Below are 10,371 nucleotides of genomic sequence, written 5' to 3'. Positions count from 1 at the left end.
TACAAGGTGCCTAGCACAATAGGGCCTTGACCTTGGTTGGGGCCTCTAGGCATTACGATAATACAAATAACGGTAATCATAAATGTGAATACTGTATAGTTTGAGTCCAGTTCACTGTAGGCCTGCTCAAATACAGCAATCAATAAACCACAATTAAATTGAGTTGGTTGGCTTTGGAGATACAAACTAACATGTCTGTTTCTCTCAAATGTTTCCATGCCTTCTTCCAGGCTGCCCTTGACTCACTGAAAGCTCTCTCTGAGCTGGTCCATAAGCCCACCACCCTCTCTTCCTTGAAATCTCATAAAACCCACTTCTGGCACAATTAGCCAGCTGCTGATGTCTTGAGGGGTAGATGGGTTTACTGACACTTTATTTGTAATTGTGCATGTGTATAATATGTACTGTATATATTTAATTATATCCGTCTCCACCCAGTCATTGTATGTTATTTGTCTTCTTAAATTCTAAAATTGTCAAGGCAGGAACTGCCCTCAGATGTATTTGTACAGCACCTACCACATTTAGGCAAAGTCCTGATTGGGACCTCTATGCACTAGTGTAATATAAATATAAAATTATAATGTAATCTATCCTCAAGGAAACAATCACTTTGTATTTCATTAACTGCAAGCAACTCAAAAGGAATAAGTGACCATTAACAAATCTTAAAGATTATACTGTCTAGATTAGAGATTTTTAATTTGCTCCTGATTCAGAAATGAAGACAAATTTGAATTACTGTAATACATTTAAATACACTCATTGACATAACCCCCAATGGAGACAAACCACAAGAATGCCTATTTTGGGTTATATGGTGTGTATGTAATTTATTGTTCAGTACTAATATTTGTAAAAGAGTTATCATAGAATATCAGGGTTGGAAGGGACCTCAGGAGGTCATCTAGTCCAACCCCCAGCTTAAAGCAGGGCCAATCTCCAATTTTTGCCCCAGATCCCTAAATGGCCCTCTCAAGGATTGAATTCACAACCGTGGGTTTAGCAAGCTAATGCTCAAACCACTGAGCTATCCCTCCCACCCATTTACTGTTTAGATTTACTCTTATTTATTGGTAGCAATGAGTTACTTAGTGGCAAATGTTCTCATAATTGAAGTTCAGTTGTAATAGCTTGATCACCTAATACTGTGATTGGAAAAAATGTATGAGATGAAATGATGAAAAAGGGGAATGGAATTTTAATAAACATTCATTCTCAGGAGGACTTGGGTGTACTGTAAATATACCACAGTAGTATCAAAGCAACATTTCTTTTGAACTGAATAATGCAAATTAGGTGTACCTTACTTCCATATCACTTTCTGTTTTTAGTCCAAGTAACTTCTTATTTTCAAAGGAAAACTAAATGTGGTCCGGCCTTGTTTTCTTCCTGAAAACTGGGTCTTGCTTATAATGCCAAACTTTCTAGTTGTCAACATTTTTACAAAGTATGAAATGCATTTTCAAGCTCATTAATGAGTTAGGGTGAAAAAACAAGATACTGTGAATAGTCTAAACTTTTGATCATTTGTGACTGATGGTGCTTTTTAGCAGCCGTAGTGCCACACTCTGCCTTCAATAAGACACGTGCACAGCTCTCATTGAAGTCAATGGGAGAAATGCCCTCGTATCTGAGAGCAGAATTTGGCTAATAGTTCAAAATGTTTAAATCTTTGCACTGAACAGCTTAAGCAGCATTAGGTACCGTGGTGAGAGGCACTATATAAAAAACTCACACAGGGCCCTAATCTGCTCCCATTAACATCAATCAAAATTTTTCCATTAATGTCAATTGGAAATGAATCAGACCCGTAGTCAGTTGTCATAAATGAGAATCAAATTCCTTCCATACACCCTACCGTCTTACCATATTCTGCTTATTGTCACTCTCTTACTCTGGTTTTTCCATATGCTTTTATCCACTACTTAGTCATATCAATGCTCTTGTACAGGCCACCTGCTTCCCATTTTCCCCTGCTCCCCATTTTACAATATCACAGGTTAGTATAACATGCAAGTCTTTTTTCATTATTTCTGCTGGTAGCTCTAGCTTTTCGGCTTATGTCCAAGATGTTGTTAAATAAATAACCAAACATACTGCAATATAATCTAATTAAAACAAAGTCATAGATTCTTTAACTTTTTATGTCACCAAAGAATTCAGGGTCATATCTGCTCATCCCACCTAAAAGCACATGGAAGCAGAGATCAACCTGAGAAGATCTTTTGAGGAGAGAATTATCAGTGGCTTCTGGGGAAGCGCAGTTGTACCATGTCTGCCTCCTCCTTGATGCAAAGCAGCCAGCAGGTGGAAGAGATGTGGAGTGGTTAGCAAAAGATGTGTAGACTGAGGAGTCATGGGTAATGATCCAGGGTATACACATATTTCCATTAGGTCTCCACATAAGCCCCAGACTCTATTCTGCCAGTGGTTCTCATCCTGTTGTTGCACTCATGTACATCTTCTCTGGGTACAGGGATGCTGGAACATTTTTATAGTGGGGGTGCTGAGAACCATTGAACCAAACTGTAAACCCCGTATGTAATGGAAACCACTTCAATCCGGGGGGTGCAGCAGTACCCCCAGCGCCCCTAGTTCCAGCATCTATGTCTGGGTATGATTTCTGCCGTTTGCCAAGAAACATGCCATGCACAGGTACTGCTCCCTGCATCCTCTCCTTTCTATCTATGCACATCCCATCAGTGGGTAATACTGCTCAGACATATTTGGTGTGTGCAGAATGGCGGTGACTGTGCAGCAGGATGGGACACACCCACATTGCAGTATTTTCCCTTCAGACAGCCTTCTCAGGTTCTCTTGCACATTTTTTTACACATACTATAAGGGAATGCAGCATATAGATTTTACATTTGCAGTGAACCTTAGATTTCTATTGCACAGGGAAGAGGTATGGTCTTATGGTCAGAGATCATGACTGGGATTCAAGAGTTACGGGTTTTATTTCTAGCATAATAACCATGCACCCCTCAGCAAGTCCATGCCTCAGTTTTCCCATCTGTAAAATGTGATTACACCTTTCTGAGAGGTGTTAAAAGGTTGAATTATTATTTGTGAAGTGCTGTGAGATCCCTGGATGAAAGGTTCTATATAAATGCACAGTGTGAGTTTTAATTAAGGCAATGGAAGGAACTACTGAAGGGTTGAGTTTTTATCATCGTCTGTTGACTGGTTGGTTTGGGTGTAATTATGAGTATATAAAGAATCCAGATTCCTATTATGTAGTTTCGTATTGAGTACAACCTAGAAGACAGAGCAGCTTTTAAACTAAACCAGGTTCCTTTCAGCTATTTATTCATCTCTGACAATTACAATGTAGACAGCAACTATTGGGAGTCCACAGTTTCAGGTTTTTTACCAGTTTACAGAGAGTGGTGAACTGCTAAAATGTTAGTGGCATTGCTTTTAAAAATGTTACCTCCCAGACAATCTTGTCTACCACAGCCAACTGAGAAAACAAGTTAAAAGCTTAAGTTAAAAGGTTTGTATATAATACACTGCCCCTTTGAATAATTGAATTGGAATCCATTTGAATCAACAATATTACCTGTCACATGGAACTACAGTTTTCAATATCAATGCACACCTTAAGTAAAACCCTTTACTTTTTATAAAAAGACATTTTAAATTGTCCTGTTTGCAGCAGATTATTATTCTGTTATTAACTTTACATTTAGTTAGCTCGCCCCCTTTTATGTATACCTTTTTTTGCACTAGTCCATTACAGTAAAGACTGTTCTGAAACATCACCTATCAACAAATTCGATAATCCTGAAGGATATAAATCACCATGTTCTATAGATATGTTTTCAGCTTTGCCCCAAGTTCTGCCTTCCTTTAGGTGTGAGGGACATGGCAAGCTGATTTTTAGCTTAGGTTTGACTCATTTTATATGGATTAGTTCAATGGGAAAAAAAGGGTGCCTGTCAATTTCAGCAAACACTAAAAGCTACGGTAAAACCAGAAAGTAACTGCTTCTACTGTGTGACTGAGTATTTGCCTTTGTCTCCCTATGTGTTTTGGTTTGCAGCCATTAATAGCTTGGACTCCATGAAGCAGTAGCAAAGGGGAGTGTGTCAGAGCAGCAGGCCAAAATTAAATTACAGCAACCTTGCGCTTTGCATTAAAATTTCCACTAAGTGATGGAGGCTTGTAATCGTCCAGATTTTCCTTAAAGACAATGGCCCTCCATGCAACTGGCTACACTCAGTTAATTCATGCTGTCAGCTTCCTTTATTGGCTGTGGGGAATGCAGTATTGATTCTTGAACTCAACAGCAGCACAACGAGCCACTAGTGCATGGTCAAAATGCAGCAATAAACGGCTGGCAGCTTGAGAAAAGCAGGCATTCCATTGCACAAACAAGGTCAATTAGAGGACAGTGCAGCATAATATAAATAGCATTAGCATCCCTCTTAAACCCAGATGATATCATGCTGGCCAGATGACAGTAAATAAAATAAGGTTTAATACAGAATAAATAAAAAGGCATTTAGTGTGATACAATTGAAAAACCTTGTATCACTTTAAAAGTGCTATCAATGGTAAAATACTTATTTTTTAAAAAAATAATGGTTAGATATCTATTCTTTTCACTATCCTGTTCAGGTAAAGCTCTGTGTAGATTAGCCAGTTATCAGTGTTCACATATACAATGAAACTGTGGTGAATATTTTTGTTTGAGAACTGGCTAATTCTTACATTATAGTAATGAGATATTATGTCTGCCAATGTAATCAATTATTTTTATTCATTTGAACCTTTCAGTGGCATTTGAGTGTAAACACAGCACAAAAAAGTCTCTGTATTTTTAGTTCAGCAAGTTTAAAAAAAAGGTTGCCATTATTGCTGTGCGGTTCTTTAAGGTCTTGCAATCATTACCTTTTATCTATGAGACCTTTTCTTACTGCTGTGTCAGCTCAGAATTCATTACAAATGTAATATCATCACACTGTTAACCCGTACAGTCCATCAAAGAAGTGCAGCTCTCAGACTAGATATGGACAGCTTGGATAGACAGTTGGTAAACCTAGACTACGGAAAAAAGCTGAAAAGTTTTAAAGAATTGTTTAGACTGGAAAAGGTCCCTTTGTTTCAATGGACTCTTAAATAATGAATGTACTAAAGGTTGACAAAAGAAAGGAAAAGTTTGGAAGCCTGAGTCATCACTGCAGTCTTCCAGTTTTATGCCAGTGTAAGTCCATTGCCATTTTAAAAATAAAAAAACCTGTTTCTCTGAGCTTTTTGAAAGGCTCATAAGCAGCTATGAGCCATTTTCCATTAAAGTTAATGAGAGTTGGATCAGGCCCTATGTGATGAAGATGTTTAGATTGAATATAAATTTTTCATATAGAATCAAATATCACATCGGGCTGTATTTTCTATCAGGCCTGATGTCATGACATAATAATCATGTTGTTCTGCCCTCGATGTATGAAAATGTCTATGAGGAGATGTAGAAATATCAGCGTTTTCCTGTTAAATTGCATGAGTCTTCCAAATTTCCAGTAGGATATTCAGTCATTGTATGGACAATTCCAGTCAATACTGTCAGTGATGACTTTAATGGGAGATGCTGGTTTCAGGCAGAAAACAACAGGTCTGTCTCCAAGGTTGAGAATGCAAGTCAGTGTTCTTTGTTGTCTGTCATTCCTGAAGTTGCTGCTTTCCTTCAAGGGTGAAGCCAAGTAAAAGAGGATAAAAGCAGTATAGAAGTCAATAAAGAGAAGAAAATAAATCTGAGAGGAAAGACCCAGATAAGGAGAGTACCCCAGTTCCTGGGCTCTCGGCTATGATGGCACCTCTCGCCTCTAGGATTTCCCCCCATTTTTCCTCTCAAGCAGTCAGAGTCCTTGCCCCTTTGTGGAGTAGCAGCCTTGGTTAAATACTAAATGCTTTTGGTGGCTACCAATCTGGAAAGCAGTTTAGCTTCTCCCTATTCCTCTCTTCAAGCGAGGAAGTATTATTGGAGATTTTAGGATCAATTTCTTTTCTGTGAGACTAAGATGGCTAAGAATATAATTGAGTTCCTGCTTCTGGAAGGGAATACCAATGAAGCTGAGTCCTCAGGGTGACGTCTTTTAAAATACAACCTCAAACTGACTGTGCGTGTTTTGGGACAAAACCAAAAGGGTGAGATAATGTATGTGAAGCTGAATGAAATGTATGCCAATCTAGAGCAATGGGCAGTTAAAACAAGTTCATCTTAGAGTTGGTAACATAAGTGAGATTTGTGATTTTTATTGTGAATTGAACCATGCTTTTCATTAACTGTTAGTGGAAAAATAAGGAGACCATTATCTTACGCAGCATGTTTCACTAATTTTATTAAGGTGCTTCTTCCATGCCTTTTTCACAGTGCAGTTGCCGGGAATCGGTGAAAGTCGTAAACCCTTGGGGAGGAATTTTGCCCCAGAGAGCATAGACCCTGAGCTCCTGAGTGTGCAGGGGAAATGTGCAGTTTGCTTCCCTTTGCATGCCTGGTCAGTCTGCGGGTTATTAGTGGTGGGGGAATCATCTCCTCTCTGCACATCCTCTTTATGACCATGTCCCATCCTGGGGATGTAAAGAATGATCAGGGATTATACTTGTCCCTGGCCCTTGTGTATGAGGAAGGTTTCTTGAAGCCTACATCTCACCCCATGCAAGGGCCAGAGACAATCTGGCCCCTAGAAAGTAGTTCTTTTCAGAGGACGTTGAACCTGAAATCTGCTCACTCTTGAGCACTGTATTGTGAATGAAACCACTGAGTTTCATCACTCACCTTTCCTCCCACGCTCCCAAAACTGCACTACCTTTACCACAGGCTATTTTCTTGTTCCTATAGGCCGTGCAAGGAGCTCACTCTCTTCTCACAGCCCACTCCTGACTATTGGCTGTGTCCTTCCCTTTTGGGTGCTCAGTGACTTGCTAGGTGACTATCCAATCCCCATCTCCTTTTAGAGTCATTGGAAGAGCAGGCTGTTTTTCCTTCACTCTTTTCAACAGCAATATGAGGAAATGCTCCTCTGGTTGTTCCGCTGCTACTGCTGTGAAGGTCATGCCATTTGGGATGTGATGTGTCCGTGAATATACCACATGATTAAAGAGGAACCTACTAGCCCCTAAAGAGCTCAGGAGGGTGGAAGAGACTGGCTACCCCCAAAAAAGCCAGGAGGAGAGGGATGGATTTTTCAGACCAACAGTCTCGCATCTCTCAGAAGATTCATAGATTCATAGATATTAAGGTCAGAAGGGACCATTATGATCATCTAGTCTGACCTCCTGCACAACACAGGCCACAGAATCTCACCCACCCACTCCTGCGAAAAACCTCTCACCTTTGTCTGAGCTATAGAAGTCCTCAAATCGTGGTTTAAAGACTTCAAGGAGCAGAGAATCCTCCAGCAAGTGACCCATGCCCCATGCTACAGAGGAAGGTGAAAAACCTCCAGGTCCTCTTCCAATCTGCCCTGGAGAAAAATTCCTTCCCGAGCCCAAATATGGCCATCAGCTAAACCCTGAGCATATGGGCAAGATTCACCAGCCAGATACCCAGGAAAGAATTCTCTGTAGTAACTCATATCCCACCCCATCTAACATCCCATCACAGGCCATTGGGCCTATTTACCATGAATATTTAAAGATCAATTTATTGCCAAAATCATGTTATCCCATCATACCATCTCCTCCATAAACTTATCGAATTTAATCTTAAAGCCAGATAGGTCTTTTGCCCCCACTGCTTCCCTTGGAAGGTTATTCCAAAACTTCACTCCTCTGATGGCTAGAAACTTTGTCTAATTTCAAGTCTAAACTTCCCAATGACCAAAGATGCACGGGGACCTGTTGAGGGAGAGGTTGTGCAGAAGGAGGCAGGGTCTTGAGTAGCCTGGATGAAGGTGCAGGCATTGTACTGGGGGAAATGATAATCTTCTCCCAAGTTGAAAGAAAAACTTGGAGAATTTCAAGTTAATACTGAAACTCAAACCCAGACAGTGCCCCTCTCCAACACAGCAGATCATGACTGCTGATCTGACCAGCAGTCATGAACCCCAACCCCCAGAAAACGGGGAGAAGTGCAAGAGGGGATAGCAAGGAAATGGAGATGATGGAGCTGTGCCCCTTCCTCATGCCTGAATGTACCTGAGGGAGGGAGAAGGGGCTTCTCTCCTTCCATTGGTCACATGCGGAGGCGGTGGGATAGGTGAACCAATTGGACTCCCTGCTCTCCCTCCTTAATTTAAGCCTTCTCCTGAAGCAAATTAGGTGAAGGGTATGGATGGAAGAAGGAAGGGGACAAACCCAGCAAGCCCAAGGTGACTAGGACAACAGAGAACTGGTCTGCAGCCTTATGTATATGTACATGTGTAATACACGAAAGGAACTCAGATCGTAGTGTCTCCCTTCTCAAATATTAAGAATATGTGCTATCATCAGCACATGGCACATTAAGGGGCAGGGCATGGCTGAGATATGATGAGGTGTTTAGACTCAAGACAGCAAATGAGCCAAACTTGCCCCAAGTTCAGAAGGATCAACATCTATGGTTAGAATTCATGACTCCAATCCAGCATGTTACACAGACAGTGGGCTATCTCTACCAACAATGCAGGATTCAAAAGGGGATATCAGGTCTAATGTCTGTTATGCATTTAATAAAAGGGAGTGTTTTTGTTCCCCTTGAAAATACAAGCATTATATAGGAAATGTGAAGGCCAACACGATCCCCATACTTTCTGTGCGGGTAGATGAAAGGTCCCGTCTGATGAAAAGCAAGGTGGTTATTCCATTCCCAGCACTCCACCAGGAGCAGTGGATAGAAGCAGCAGTGAGGGGGAAAAACTCCATCTTTAGTTAAATTAGAGCTGTTCAGGACCTTTTTATGGGATTATCTGAACAAGACAGATGCAGTTTATTTGTGGAAGGGATTTGGTAGGTTTTCAGAACCCAAGAAGGACAACACTTTCAGGTATAGGCAGAAAACTTGAAATTCATTAAGGATTAGAAGGAAAAATTTGTAAAAAGATTGAGGTGGAGGTAGCAGCTGAAAGAATAGCTGGACTGTTTTACCAGTGTTGGACCTATAGCTAGTCCCTCTGGGTGTGCTACCTAAAAAAACTAAAGGAGAATACAGGATTGTCTACCATTTATCTTACCCTTTGTGAATGACAATATTTACCCTCAATTGTGTTCAATTTGGTATTCTTTATTTGATGCAGGAGTAGCTATGGTTTAAAAATGCAACCTAAGGGCACAATTAGCAAAATGCTACTTTTAATCTGCATTTTGATTACTTCCTGTTCATCACTGGTTACTTCCTGTTCAAGATTTTAACTTCCTAGGTTTTCAGTTTGAAGGATATTGCTATTTTGACAAGCCCATGCCCATGGCTTGTTCTTTATCATGTTTAGCCTTTGAAAGGTTTGGCACAGGTGAATATACTCACCTACTGACAGCATTTCAGGAGAAGGCAGAGTGCTTGTGATTCTGATTAGCCTCACAAAAAGTGTAAGGAAGAAGTTAATGTATTTGGGAACTGAATTGGATACAATGCAGAGTGTATCATGGCTACCCAATGAAAAGTTAAATAATGTCAGGATGTTGATAAGCACAATCAAAGATTGTAGGAAAGTTATGTTAAGGCAGGTACAGATTATCACAGGTCACTTAAACTTTGAATGTCTGGTGTCAACACTGGGTAGAGCCTTTTATGTTCTCCTGGCAGCTACCACCTGTGCAGTCAAGAAGTCATTTTCCCAGGGTGACCAAGAAAAAGAAGAAAGATTTGGAGGTATGGGCAAAATTTTCTAGAATAGTGTAATGAGTTATCAGTCTGGCTGTCTGGATGTTGGGAACAGAGCTTCAGATGCAATCTGATGTCTATGGAAGAAGCAGTTTGGGAGTGTATTTCCAAGGGAATTGGTGTGCACAGAAGTGGCCTGAGGAGAGGGCGTTCCAAGAGATATTACTTTTTTCAAGTGTTTTCTGATGTTGGTTCCAGTCACTGTCTGGGATGAGGAATTTAAAAATAAGTGGGCTCATTTCTGGGGCAACAACCAAGCAGTGGTTCACATTTTAATTGGCAGTTAACATAGTTGCTACAGGTAATATAGCAGGTAAGGGCATTTGTATTTCACTGCCTTTTGTTTTAGCACACTTTTCCAGGCAATACCTATTCCTGGTGTTGATGATGGCATTGCTGATGCTTTGCTTTGGTTTCAGGACAACAGATTCTGGGAGCTCATGCCATTTGCCAGCTGAGACCCGCAGGTGCTGTCTCACCATTTGTGGAATTATGGCTCCTGACTACTTTAGGATTGGAGGAAAGTTCCATTGCCCCAAGGAGCATCAGGGTTTACAAGGCTAGTT

This window comes from Caretta caretta, chromosome 2, assembly GCF_965140235.1.
Source record: "Caretta caretta isolate rCarCar2 chromosome 2, rCarCar1.hap1, whole genome shotgun sequence".
Taxonomy (NCBI): domain Eukaryota; kingdom Metazoa; phylum Chordata; order Testudines; family Cheloniidae; genus Caretta; species Caretta caretta.
This window is presented reverse-complemented; position numbering follows the sequence as displayed.